At 36.7% G+C, this 11,788-nt stretch overlaps 1 pseudogene; it reads left to right on the top strand.

The window, feature by feature from the left end:
- Positions 1 to 7,045: 7,045 nt before the first annotated feature.
- Positions 7,046 to 7,661, top strand: LOC101347145 (COMM domain-containing protein 10 pseudogene; annotated as a pseudogene).
- The last annotated feature ends 4,127 nt before the right edge of the window (positions 7,662 to 11,788 follow it).

The raw sequence follows: 11,788 nt of genomic DNA, 5'->3' as shown, positions 1-11,788 counted from the left end.
TATAAAAATAGGTGCTTGAATACAAGGAAATGATATATTTAAAGTGCTGATAAGAAAGAAGCTTTTCACCTTTAATCCTATACCAACCCAGCTAACCTATAGTTAGAGTGAGGCCAAAATAAAGATATTCTCATAGACAGACTAAGAGAGTCTACCAGTACTAATCCCTTTTTTAAAAGAACTATGAAAGGCTATAGTTTAGTAAGAAAAAAATGAATCCAGAAGGAGTTCTGGATTCTGTCCTAAGAAAATTGATACATTTGTGTTTGTCAATACAGTGGACTGCATATCCTGAAAAACCTGCCTCAGTGGAACACAGACATTTCCAAAATACATGATAATAATGAATACATAGTCATTTGTGTGAATAGTTCAGGGGTCAAAAATTTAGAAACAGCTGAAGATTATGGTGGTGAGCATGATGCTTTGTCTGCCCTGGGGATATTTATTAACAAGTTTAGGTTTAATGGATTACTGGAATAAGGCACTAGGCATAGGGCTGACACTTAAGAGTAAATTTGAAATGTGACCCATATATAGCCAAGAGTTTTTTGGTACATGGCATTATTATTCCCAGTTTTTCATTCCTCCCTATATTCATGCCTTTTACAATGCATGAATTTTGTGGTTTCTGTTTTGTGGAGTATATTTCCATGCTCATTAATGTTAGGCTTGGTTGTATGACTTTGACCAACAGAGTATGTACAGGAGTGAAAACATTCCAGTTCCTAGGCCAAACCTTAACAGGCACTGTGTGTTTCCATTTGTTCATTTCTTTCATTGTCAAGAGATGAACCTGCCAGGGTAGCCTGTTGGTCCAAGAAGAATGGGAGACACATGGAGCAGACATAAACAAATCCCTCAGCCTGGTAGTCTAAGCCAAGTCCATTCAAGGCTAGCCGAGATCAGATGAGCCACCCCAGCAGCCCTGCAAATGTGTGAACTCAGAAAAGGTACTTTTGTTTGAAGACACTGAGTTGGTGATGACTTTTTTTGAAGCATTATTGTGCTGAGCTGAGGATGAAAAATGAGTTCATGCAGGGCTGTGAGTTCTCAGCAAATAAGTGACATTACCCAGTGGTGTGATCACAAGCTTTGTTACTTACACAGTAATAAAGGACAAAGAGATACAGGGTAAAATTTATCTCAGACCCATTGCCCTGAATAGGTCCTCATTTCAGGGTGACATGACAAGGTAATCTCTTCTACGCACACCTTGTCATGTGTTGTAGGTGAAGGAACACAGGGACAATGGGCTTATGTACCTCAGACCAGAGGGGTTACGTGCTGGGGTGCATACAAAAAGAGGAATAGGAGAGAGAGGAAGGCGTCCCTTGATGCAGTCTGGGCTCAGAGTGCTGACAGTCTAGCGGTCATTATCCCCAGCCTTGACGGCATCAAGGGAAGAACATTCCCTCTCCTTCGGGATCTAAGATTAGATTTTGCCAGCATGCAATTATATAGTTAATTACATACCTTACCACTAAGACACTAGGGATGGGGACCTAGGGCACATTCTTTCAGTACTGTCTTAGAGTAAAGTTCATGCAAGCATAAAGGTCATGCTTCTACTGCAGTTATGACTGCATTATCTAACTGAAACAACTCGAAAAGGGCTAAACTATCAGATTAAGGGGGAAAACCTCATGATCCTTTCAGTAGATGGAGAAAAAAAATTATAACATTAACCACTCAGTTATGATGTAACTCTTAGCAGACCAGAATAGAACGGACCTTTCTTTACCTGATTAAGGATGGCTACAAAACAATTGAGGAGCCCTGGTGGCATAGTGATTAAGTGCTTGGCTGCTAACTGAAAAGTCGGAGGTTTGAACCCACCAACTGATCCACAGGAGAAAGATGTGGCAGTCATGTGCCTCCTTTACCCTCATTGCAGCAACGCAGTTTACTCTTGATAACAAAATATCTGGTTTGCTCTTGATATTGTTTGATAATTTCTGCATTAGGTTGAATCACCTTTCTTGGGAATAGGCATAAATATAGATGTCTTCCAGTCGGTTGGCCAGGTAGCTGTCTTCCAAATTTCTTGGCATAGACAAGTGAGTACTTCCGGTGCTGCATCTGTTTGTTGAAACATCTCAGTTGGTATTCCATCGATTCCTGGAGCCTTGTTTGTCGCCAGTGCCTTCAGTGCAGCTTGGACTTCTTCCTTCAGTACCATTGGTTCCTGCTGATACGGAACCTCCTGAAATGATTGAGTGTGATAAATTCACTCCAACATTCCTGTATTCCTAAGTCTTTGTATTCCTTCCCCTATATGATACCAGGGAACCTCTAGCATCTCAACCTCATTAAACATAGGCTATTATTGAGTCCAGGTTTTAGACAATCAGCCAATTAAATTGCTAGAACGAATTCTAGCTGCGCAAGCTAACACATTAAATCCAATATCTCTAGTGAATGCACACATATCAAATAATTTGGCTTGATATAGTATTATAATCTGTCCTTCTTGATATTAAAAAAAAAAAAGAAAGAAACCACTGCTCTTGAATGGATTCCAACTCATGGAGACCCTATAGGACAGAGTAGAGTAGAACTGTCCCATAGGGTTTCCAAGGCTGTAAATATTCATGGAAGCAGATTGCTACACCTTTTTCCCATGGAGCAGCTGGTGTGTTCAAGGCACTGATCTTTCAGTTAGCATCTGAGCGCTTTAACCACTGCACCACCAAGGCTCCGTCCTCCTTGGTATGACACTCTTAAAATCTACTCTCATACATATTCCTCAGGATTCTGACAATATATATTAGCAAAATTTTGCAATTTTTTTGGCATATAAACTAATTCTTTTTGGTTTATACTTATATTTGACCCCCTGGAGCAAGTTGGAGCCCTGGTGGCACAGTGGTTAAGAGCTTGGCTGCTAACCAAAATGTAGTTTGAATCCACCAGCTGCTCCTTGGAAACCCTATGGTGCAGTTCTACTCTGTCCTATAGGGGTCACTAGAAGTTGGAATTGACACAATGGCAATGGGTTTTGGTTTAGTTTGGTTTGGAGTAAGTTGAGATTTGACCCTTGTTATAGATCTAGTGGCAAAGATATGGCTGGGATACATCTGAAGCAGAATGGGCATTCCCTAGTAAAGCATCTGTCTCAACTGGTTATTATAGGGTTTATAAGCAAAGGAGGCTAGTCTCCTTAGACAAGAGAGGGCAAGCTAATTCTCCCGACAAAAGAGGGTTTTATAATTCTGTTTTGTCTGAGTCCAAACAGATATTTCCAAGTTTCAAACACCCATTCCTTACCAATCAATGCACTTTTACATGAGAAAATTGTCAAGGCTTCAAATTCAACTGTCTTTGTAATTCTGCAACCCAACATATTAAACTTCATATGTGATTTTGTTTAACAATTATTTATATTAAAATTTTCCAGTTCATTGAGAAACTATAGGTTCTGTAAACCTTCATTTAAGGTACAAAAAAAAAAAAAAAAGAAAAAGAATTATCTATGTGAGATCAAATTGACAATAGCAACTCAAAAGATTTGATGGTAAGTCTAGGGGACAGTGAGTTGAAGATAATGGTGATGGAATAATTTGGAAGAGGATAGTGAGAATAGCAGCACAGCTGGAAGAATGTAATTGATGTCACTGAATTGTACATGTAGAAACTTTCAAAATCGTATAACTTTGGCTATGTATATTTTCACCAAAAAAAAGGTCCTCAAGGTCGAGAAGGGAGAGTGTTGACATGTTTTGGGGTTGTTTACCAATGTCATAAAACAATATGTGTACTGACTGTTTAATGAGAAACTATTTATTCTGCAAACCTTCATCTAAAGTACAATAAAAAAATAAAAATAAAAAAATTTTGCAGTTCAAATTATTGGAGTAATCCCTGTCTCCTAACCAGATTCTGACATATACAGAACATGAATTGTAGAAATTTTTGCTAAAACATTGACTTAATGACAGTGTACTTGTCAAGGTCCAGTTAGGGGATTGATATTATAGTAGAAATGACAAACAACATGGACTGTGGTGTGTGATGGATTCTATTGAGTGCACTTGAACTCTTATAGGAAGAAAATGAAAAGTTCGTCTTAAGTCACAGTCTGAGGACAAGAGAGGTCAATAGCAGCCTGTCTTAGTCATCTAATGCTGCCATAACAAAAAATGTCACAAGTGGTGGTTTTAAAGAATAGAAATTTATTTTCTTACCGTTCTGGAGGCTTAAATTCAGGGAGCTAAGCTCTCTCTCTCTGTTAGCTCTAGGGGAAGATCTTTATCTCTTTCAGCTTCTGTAGCCCTGGGCATTTCTTAGTGTTCCTTAGCTGCTTGTAGATGTATCTTCACATGGCATTTGTCTTCCTCCTATGTGTGTCTCTCTCTTTCTTGGTCTACTTTCTCTTTTTGTACAACACCACTCAGAATGTTTAAGACCCATTCTACTCCAGTATGACCTCATAAACATAACAAAAGAACTCCCTATTTCCAAACAGGGTCATATTCACAGGTACAGAGGTTAGGACTTTAACATATCTTTTGGGGGACAAAATTCAATCCACAACACAGCCCTAAAAAGAAGCTCTAATTTCTTGAAGCTACAGGGCAGATATTGCTGAAGCCAATCTTTTTGCCCTCTAGCTTTGTCTTCTCCTTCCAATGCCCTCTATTGGCAGAGCTTAACATCAAGTCAGCTGGCAATGAAAAAGTGTCGTTTACAGAGTCCAGATCCAGTACCACAAAAGAGGGAAAAGACAGGTGGGTTTGGCTCTGAAAGGCAATAAATCAAAGGCTTGAGGCAAACCTACAACAGGCACAGATAACCAGCTTGAAACTGATATAAGTCAATCTAGTCTGAACTGGAAAAAAAAAAACATAGACTGCTTTGTGGTTCTAATGAAGAGCTCTAGCATTTGTGTAGGAAAGGGTAAAAAAAATTCATGAATTAACTACTTAGTTTTGTTGTCATTTTCCTTATGTATAAAAATCTTGCCCTTAAAATTGTGATACATGTAGTTCACCAATTTATGGAATTTCAGAGATGGAAAATATTTTTTAGTATTTTAATTCATCTTATTTTCTTTGGCATGTATGGATGACAGAGTATTGATAATAGTCTACAGAATTCAAGCAAAAATCCTGTTTGTTTTGAGCTAATATGATCACTTGGGAGTGGAATAAGGACCTAATGAGAGGTTCATTAAATCAAGTCAGTTTTTGTTAATATGTTACTGTGTTTTTTGCAAATAATGTGTCCACAGAAATAACGTGCATAGCGCACCTTGGAAAATAAGGTGTGAGGGGGTTGTGCAGTTTGCAAAAAATGTATAATGTGCACGTTATTTGTGTAAAAATAAGGTAATCTTTAGCCACAAACTTGCTGCTTTTTATTGGGCCAATGTATTGACTCCTGAAGGTGCCTAGGTGGCTATCTTAGTTATCTAGTGCTGCTATAACAGAAATACCACAAGTGGATGTGTTCAACAAACAGAAGTTTATTCTCTCACAGTCTAGTAGGCTAGAAGTCCAAATTCAGCATCAGCTCCAGGTGAAGGCATTCTCTGTCTGTTGGCTCTGGAGGAAGGTCCTTCTCACCAATCTTCCCGTGGTCTAGGAGCCTTTTTTCACAGGAACCTTGGGTCCAAAGGGCATTCTCTGCTCCGGGTGTCGCTTTCTTGGTGGTAGGAGGTCCCTATATTTCTCTGCTCACTTCTCTCTTTTATATCTCAAAAGAGATTGGGTTATGACACAATCTAATCTTGTAGATCTCATCAACATAACTGCTGCTAATCCATCTCACTAACATCATAGTGATAGGATTTACAATACATAGGGAAATCACATCAGAAGACAAAATGGTGGAAATCATGCAATACTGGGAATCATGGCATAGCCAAATTGATACACATGTTTTTGGGGGACACAGTTCAATCCATGACAGTGGTGTAAATGGTTTGCACTCTATTGCTAACCTAAAGGTTGGTGGTTGGAACCCACCCAGCGGTACTGCGGAAGAAAAGCCCTAGCGATCTGCTTCTGTCAAGATTACAGCCAAGAAAATTCTATGGAGCAATTTTACTTTGTAACACACGGGGTTGCCATGAGTTTGGATTGACTCGACGGTAACTAACAACAACAACAGCAAATAATAATTGACTCCTTAGGTTATTGGTTTCCTTATCTGTGAAATGAAAGTTCTGAGATTTAGTACCTTTACGACTCCATGCCTACTTTGAAAGTCACTCATAGTTGCTCTAACTTTACACTGGGATTAGAACAATAAGTGTCAGAACCACATTGCCACTGCTTTACCACTCAAATGTGGAGTAGAAAATATTATTTTTAAAATAATGTTCATCACAAGTTTTTAATTCAGAGTATATACAGATGCACCTGTGATTGTGGGTCTTATGATAATGGGTCAGGTTATTGTGTGTTGAGATTTTTCAACTGTCATTTTTAAATGTACGGAAATGTCACTATAACAGAACTGAACAGTATTTAGCTCATTGAAGACAGAAGCTGCAAAATATTAAATTTCCTTTTTTAAGTTTAACTATAGCACTTGTGAATTTCTAAGCTTTCCAGCTTGACTGTTTTTTCATATTCATATTCATGATTTTGCATTTTATCTGTAAGTGCTACCCACTAGGTTTATTTTAGAATGATCTTGTTAACACTCTGATAGGCAGTGAACTTCTTATCTTTATGACTCAGAAATGTGTAACAAAAGTTTGGGGAAAAGGTGAGAAGAAGACAAAGAATACAGGGAATAAAGAGGCCAGATGTTAATGTTCAAATATCAACATGAAAATATTTCAGTGGTCAGAAATGGGCCTGCAATTTGGAGAGATCAAAATGCATAAATTCTCTAGTGATTGGGGCAGAGTGTATTTAATTCACAATATTAAATTTTTTAGTTATTTCAGAAAAAGAAGAATATTTCCAACTCTATTGAACATGTATTTCTCAAAGATTGTTTAAGTACCTTAAAAAGGTGAATTTGTAGGGATCCAATCAGCTGACAGGCGGGGCCGGCAGGTGAGCTGCAAGGATGGCTGCATCCAGGCGTTGATCCTGAGGAGACCCCCAGCATGAAAAAAGCAGTGTCGCTGATAAATGTGATAGATATAGCAAGATTTCCACAGTTGCTCTCCCGAATTCTTCAAAAACTTCATCTAAAGGCTGAGAGCAGTTACAGTGAAGAAGAGGAAGAAAAACTTCAAGCTGCATTTTCTCTAGAGAAACAAGACCTTCACCTAGTTCTTGAAACAATATCATTCATTTTAGAACAGGCAGTCTATCACAATGTGAAACCAGCAGCTTTGCAGCAGCAGTTAGAGAACATTCATCTTAGACAAGACAAAGCAGAAGTATTTGTCAATGCTTGGTCTACAATGGGTCAAAAAGCAACTGAAAAGTTTAGACAAAGGATTCTGGCTCCCCACAAGTTAGAGATGGTCAAATGGCATCTTAACCTTCAAAATGGTTCTCTCTGCTCAAGCAAAATTAAAATCTCCTCAAACTGTGTTACAACTAGGAGTGGACACTGAAGATTCAAAGATCCTGCAGAAAGTTCTTATGGAATTCAGTCACAAGGAGTTGTTTGATTTCTCTAACACGCACAGCTGGATTCCCTTACATGATGTTGTAGAAGACTGGTTTCTCCATCGCACTTCTGCCACCTGATTATTTTACATTGAAGACACATTGCCAGGTTGTGTTTTCTGAAAGAATCAGTGACTTTCTTCCTGTAAATTATATGGCTTATTGCTTCATAGACAAATAATAGCCAAGGAAGATCATTGTTAAGAATACTGAGCTTCTAATATGCTTTCTCTAGTTCCATGAGCCGATGGCAATTTTTGAAAACACTTTCGCTAGAAAGGAAACAAAGTGAATATCATGTTGTTTTTACTCTCCTGTTGTTTTATTGCCTGACCCATTTAATTTTTACGTGCTTGATGGCACCATATGTATCAAGCTGAGTCCATGGATACAAGGTATAGGGTCTGTATGAGTCGGAATCAACTCGACGGCAATAGGTTTGGTTTTTGGTTCAGCAGAATACAGAACTTCAGAAATTAGTAAAAGTAAGAAAGCAACCACATGCCATCAGATACATATGGTATTTTTCCTCGAACATAATGAGTGTAGTTTGCTTGGGAAATAATATAGGAAAGAAGTTTAAAATAGGGATAGTAGTATTATATCATTTAATTTTAGTGTGAGCGTCTCTGTCCCTTTTAACTTTTCCCCTGAGTTTAATGATTTAATAACAGTCCAGGTTTTTGTGTGCTTATCTTCATACTGCAAATTAATAATGATTCACTTGATTGTGCAGATGACAGATTCAGATAACGAATAAAAACAGTTGTGATGAGAGCCAAGTGGACATCCTTGAAGCGTCTAAACAAATACCCTTTATATTCTCTTTCTGCAAATATGTTAATTGATTTCACTCAATAAAATTTTTATGTTTTAAGACTGGTTGAATTGAGGTTCACAAGTATCTTATGCTATGAATGTATGTATGTAAATGATGTAAGTATGGTTGCTTTAAAGAAAATAATATCTATTGCATTTTTTATGAAAGAAATATCCATCCTAAACTGTTTCTAGAGCATGAGTGATTGATTAAAATGACTTACTTCAAATGTAGGAATTTGATTTCACAAATGTCCTGTAATTAAACAAACAGAGCCATTGAAATGGATTCATACATTCCTTATATAAAGTATATGGGTAACATGAGTGTTAATACAAGCATTAAATGTCTCCCAAATAAATGTTGAATATATGGAATCTTAAGAAAAAAAAAAAAGTTGACTTTTTCTCTCTATTAAAAAAGAAATAGATTTGTTTGGGATCACTGAAGGATCAATAATCATGTCTTTTGACCCAGAACTTCAGTTTTGATTAAGCTATTTTTTTATTTTTATGATTTTTATAAAAAATAGAAGCACTTTAATAATGAAAATATGTTGATGTTAGGTGCCATCAAGTTGGTTCTGACTCATAAAAAAGCATACCCATTGATGTCGAGTTGATTCCAATTCATAGACACCCTATGTATAACAGAATGAAACATTGCTTGGTCCTGTGTCAGCCTTACAATAGTAGGTATGTTTGAGCCCATTGTTGCAGCCATTGTGTCAATCCATCTCGTTGAGCATCTTTCTCTTTTTCACTGACCTTCTACTTTACTGATGAAAATATAGTAGCATAAAACTAGGTTTTTGTGACTTTTAGGAAAAACTCTCCAGTCACAATCGTAACTCAGTAAGAGGGCTTGAGGCAAATTTATTTTACTTAATAATTGAATTACTATTTTTGATGTCTAGTCATCTTTCATTTTTTCTCCTCTTCAGAATACTTAATATACTGTATATGTGTAAATAAGAAGAGAAAGAGAAAATCTATTTTTAAATCAATCATAATTTGTAGTTTCTTTTTATAACTGACTGACACTAATAACATACTTTTTAAGAGATCTATTCAAATGAAAATCTCTGGGAGTATATCATCAAATTGTTCACTAGATTGAGAAAATGAGAAGATTCAATCATTCTTCCACTTTATATTAAGCTTGACAGAATGGATGGCAAGTGTAAATTATCTTTCCATGTTCAATTTGAGGTGGGTTCTGAACCTGTTTTGCTGAACAGCCTTTAGAGACACACTACCAAGCAATTCTACTGGTTCCATTTTGAGTCTGGAACTATAGAGCTTTTCAGAAAATAAAGGGGGTGAAGATACAATGTAGAAACTTATCATTTTCAATATTTATCATTTCAAGTATCCTTTATGCTTATCAGCACAATGAAGATATATACACATTTTTATTCAGCTAATTATTTTCTCCACCAAAGCAAAAGAATCTCACAGAAATAGAATTTTGTCGTAGCCTCCAGAGATACTACAGTGACAGTGATATCTATATCCCAAATGTTCCTGTTGTTGTTGTTGTTAGGTGCTATCCAGTCAGTTACGACTCATAGCAACGCTATGTGCAACGGAATGAAACATTGCCCCATCCTGTGCCATCCTCACAATCTTTGCTATGTTTGAGACCATTGTTACAGCCACTGTGTCAGTCTTTCTCGTTGAGGGTCTTCTTGTTTTTCGCTGACACTCTTACTTTACCAATCCTTCTCCAGGGACTGGCCCCTCCTCATAACATGTCCAAAGTAAGCCAGACAAAGTCTCGCCATCCTCAGTTTTAAGGAGCATCCTGGCTGTCCTTCTTCCAAGACAGATTTGTTTGTTCTTCTGGTAGTCCATGGTACATTCAATATTCTTCACCAACACTATAATTCAAAGGCATTAATCCCAAATAAAAATGTATTTATCACTGGCAAAATGAATTAGTATGACTAAAACCCAAATATTTCTTATTTCTACCTCCTCTTTACCCTCACAGGACATGTCATATTTTATTGTTATTGCTTGTTTAATTATCTGTCCATGACGTTGTAAATTAAGTGAGGCAAGTATCTGTATATGTTTTAGTTTACATTTTCTTTTTTAGTACTTAGTTCAATGTGTGGCTCATGGTAAATAGTTAATAAGCATTTATTGACTATGAGAGTGAGTGAATGAATGAATTAATCTTACACTGTAATCTCTGCTACTAAAACAATGTGCTGTTAAATGTTGGACAACTATTTTATATAAGAGAAACTAAAGCCCAAAGTAGGAATAATCAAGTTATCTATCCTCAATCAAGGGTCAGTTGTTGAACCTGTAATGTTCAATCTGTTGGAAAATGCTACAGTTCAATAATTCAGTCAGTCATCCTTTGAAAAGCATTTATTCAACACACCTACTGTGTACTAGTTACTGGAATAAGATCTAGGGTAGTAATTCCCAACAGAAGCAGAATCTAACCCCCCTTTCCACCTAGTGGTGTTTTGGAAATTTATGGGATTTGTTGTTGTTGTTGTCACAATCATAATATTTAGTGGTCAGGGGACAAAGATTTCAGACATTTTACAATTTGTAGGACAGTTCTTCTCAATGAATAATTATTTCATGTTCTACAGGATTTTGAAATATTTTGCCAGACATTCATTTACCATGTTTCAGTCTATATAAAATATCATTGATTTTATGATGTACCATTATTTTATGTACATTTGAGAGGGAAGAAATGCTGCAAATTAAACTATGACACAATGTCTTAACTATAACTCTGCACAACACATAGATCAGTCACAATAGCTCTTGTTCCTTTGAAGTTTCTTTAACATACTTTGAGAGATCTACAAATTCTCTAAGGGACCTACAAATGCTCCTGCCTTCCATTGCATTCAGTGGCATGTGATAAGCAATCTTGCACATATTTCAGCAAGAATACATAAGACAACTTCATCTATTTACAGTGTCATCCTTCTTGAGAAAGGAATGTACTCTAGGTACTCTTAATGCAATCAGATGTTGCTTTTGGAAGAAAAAATAGTGAATGATGGTCATTCCTCCAATAATGAATATTTGTTAATTTCTAAGTGATGGCCTAGTGCTCTATTTCCATGCCTGTAAATAACCATTTGTTTAATGATGAATCATAGTATAGTCTTTTTAAAATGACATTTCAATAGCAATTAAATTCAACACATGTAGTATCCGCAAAGCAGATAAATCAACTGAAATGATGACAATATGAACAGCTGATCAAGTTTGCTCATCTTCACTGTCACCTGGTTGAAAGGCTGTAAGAAGTCATTGACTATAAGATGAATCTTAATTTCAAAGAGGTTAAAATGTGGGACAAAAATTGTATGTAGAGACGATAGGTGAAAGATTTGTCTGTGTAG

Source organism: Trichechus manatus, unplaced genomic scaffold, assembly GCF_000243295.1.
Source record: "Trichechus manatus latirostris isolate Lorelei unplaced genomic scaffold, TriManLat1.0 scaffold00017, whole genome shotgun sequence".
NCBI classification, from domain to species: Eukaryota; Metazoa; Chordata; class Mammalia; order Sirenia; family Trichechidae; genus Trichechus; species Trichechus manatus.
The sequence above is the reverse complement of the archived record's forward strand: the minus strand, read 5'-3'. Positions and strand labels throughout refer to the sequence as shown.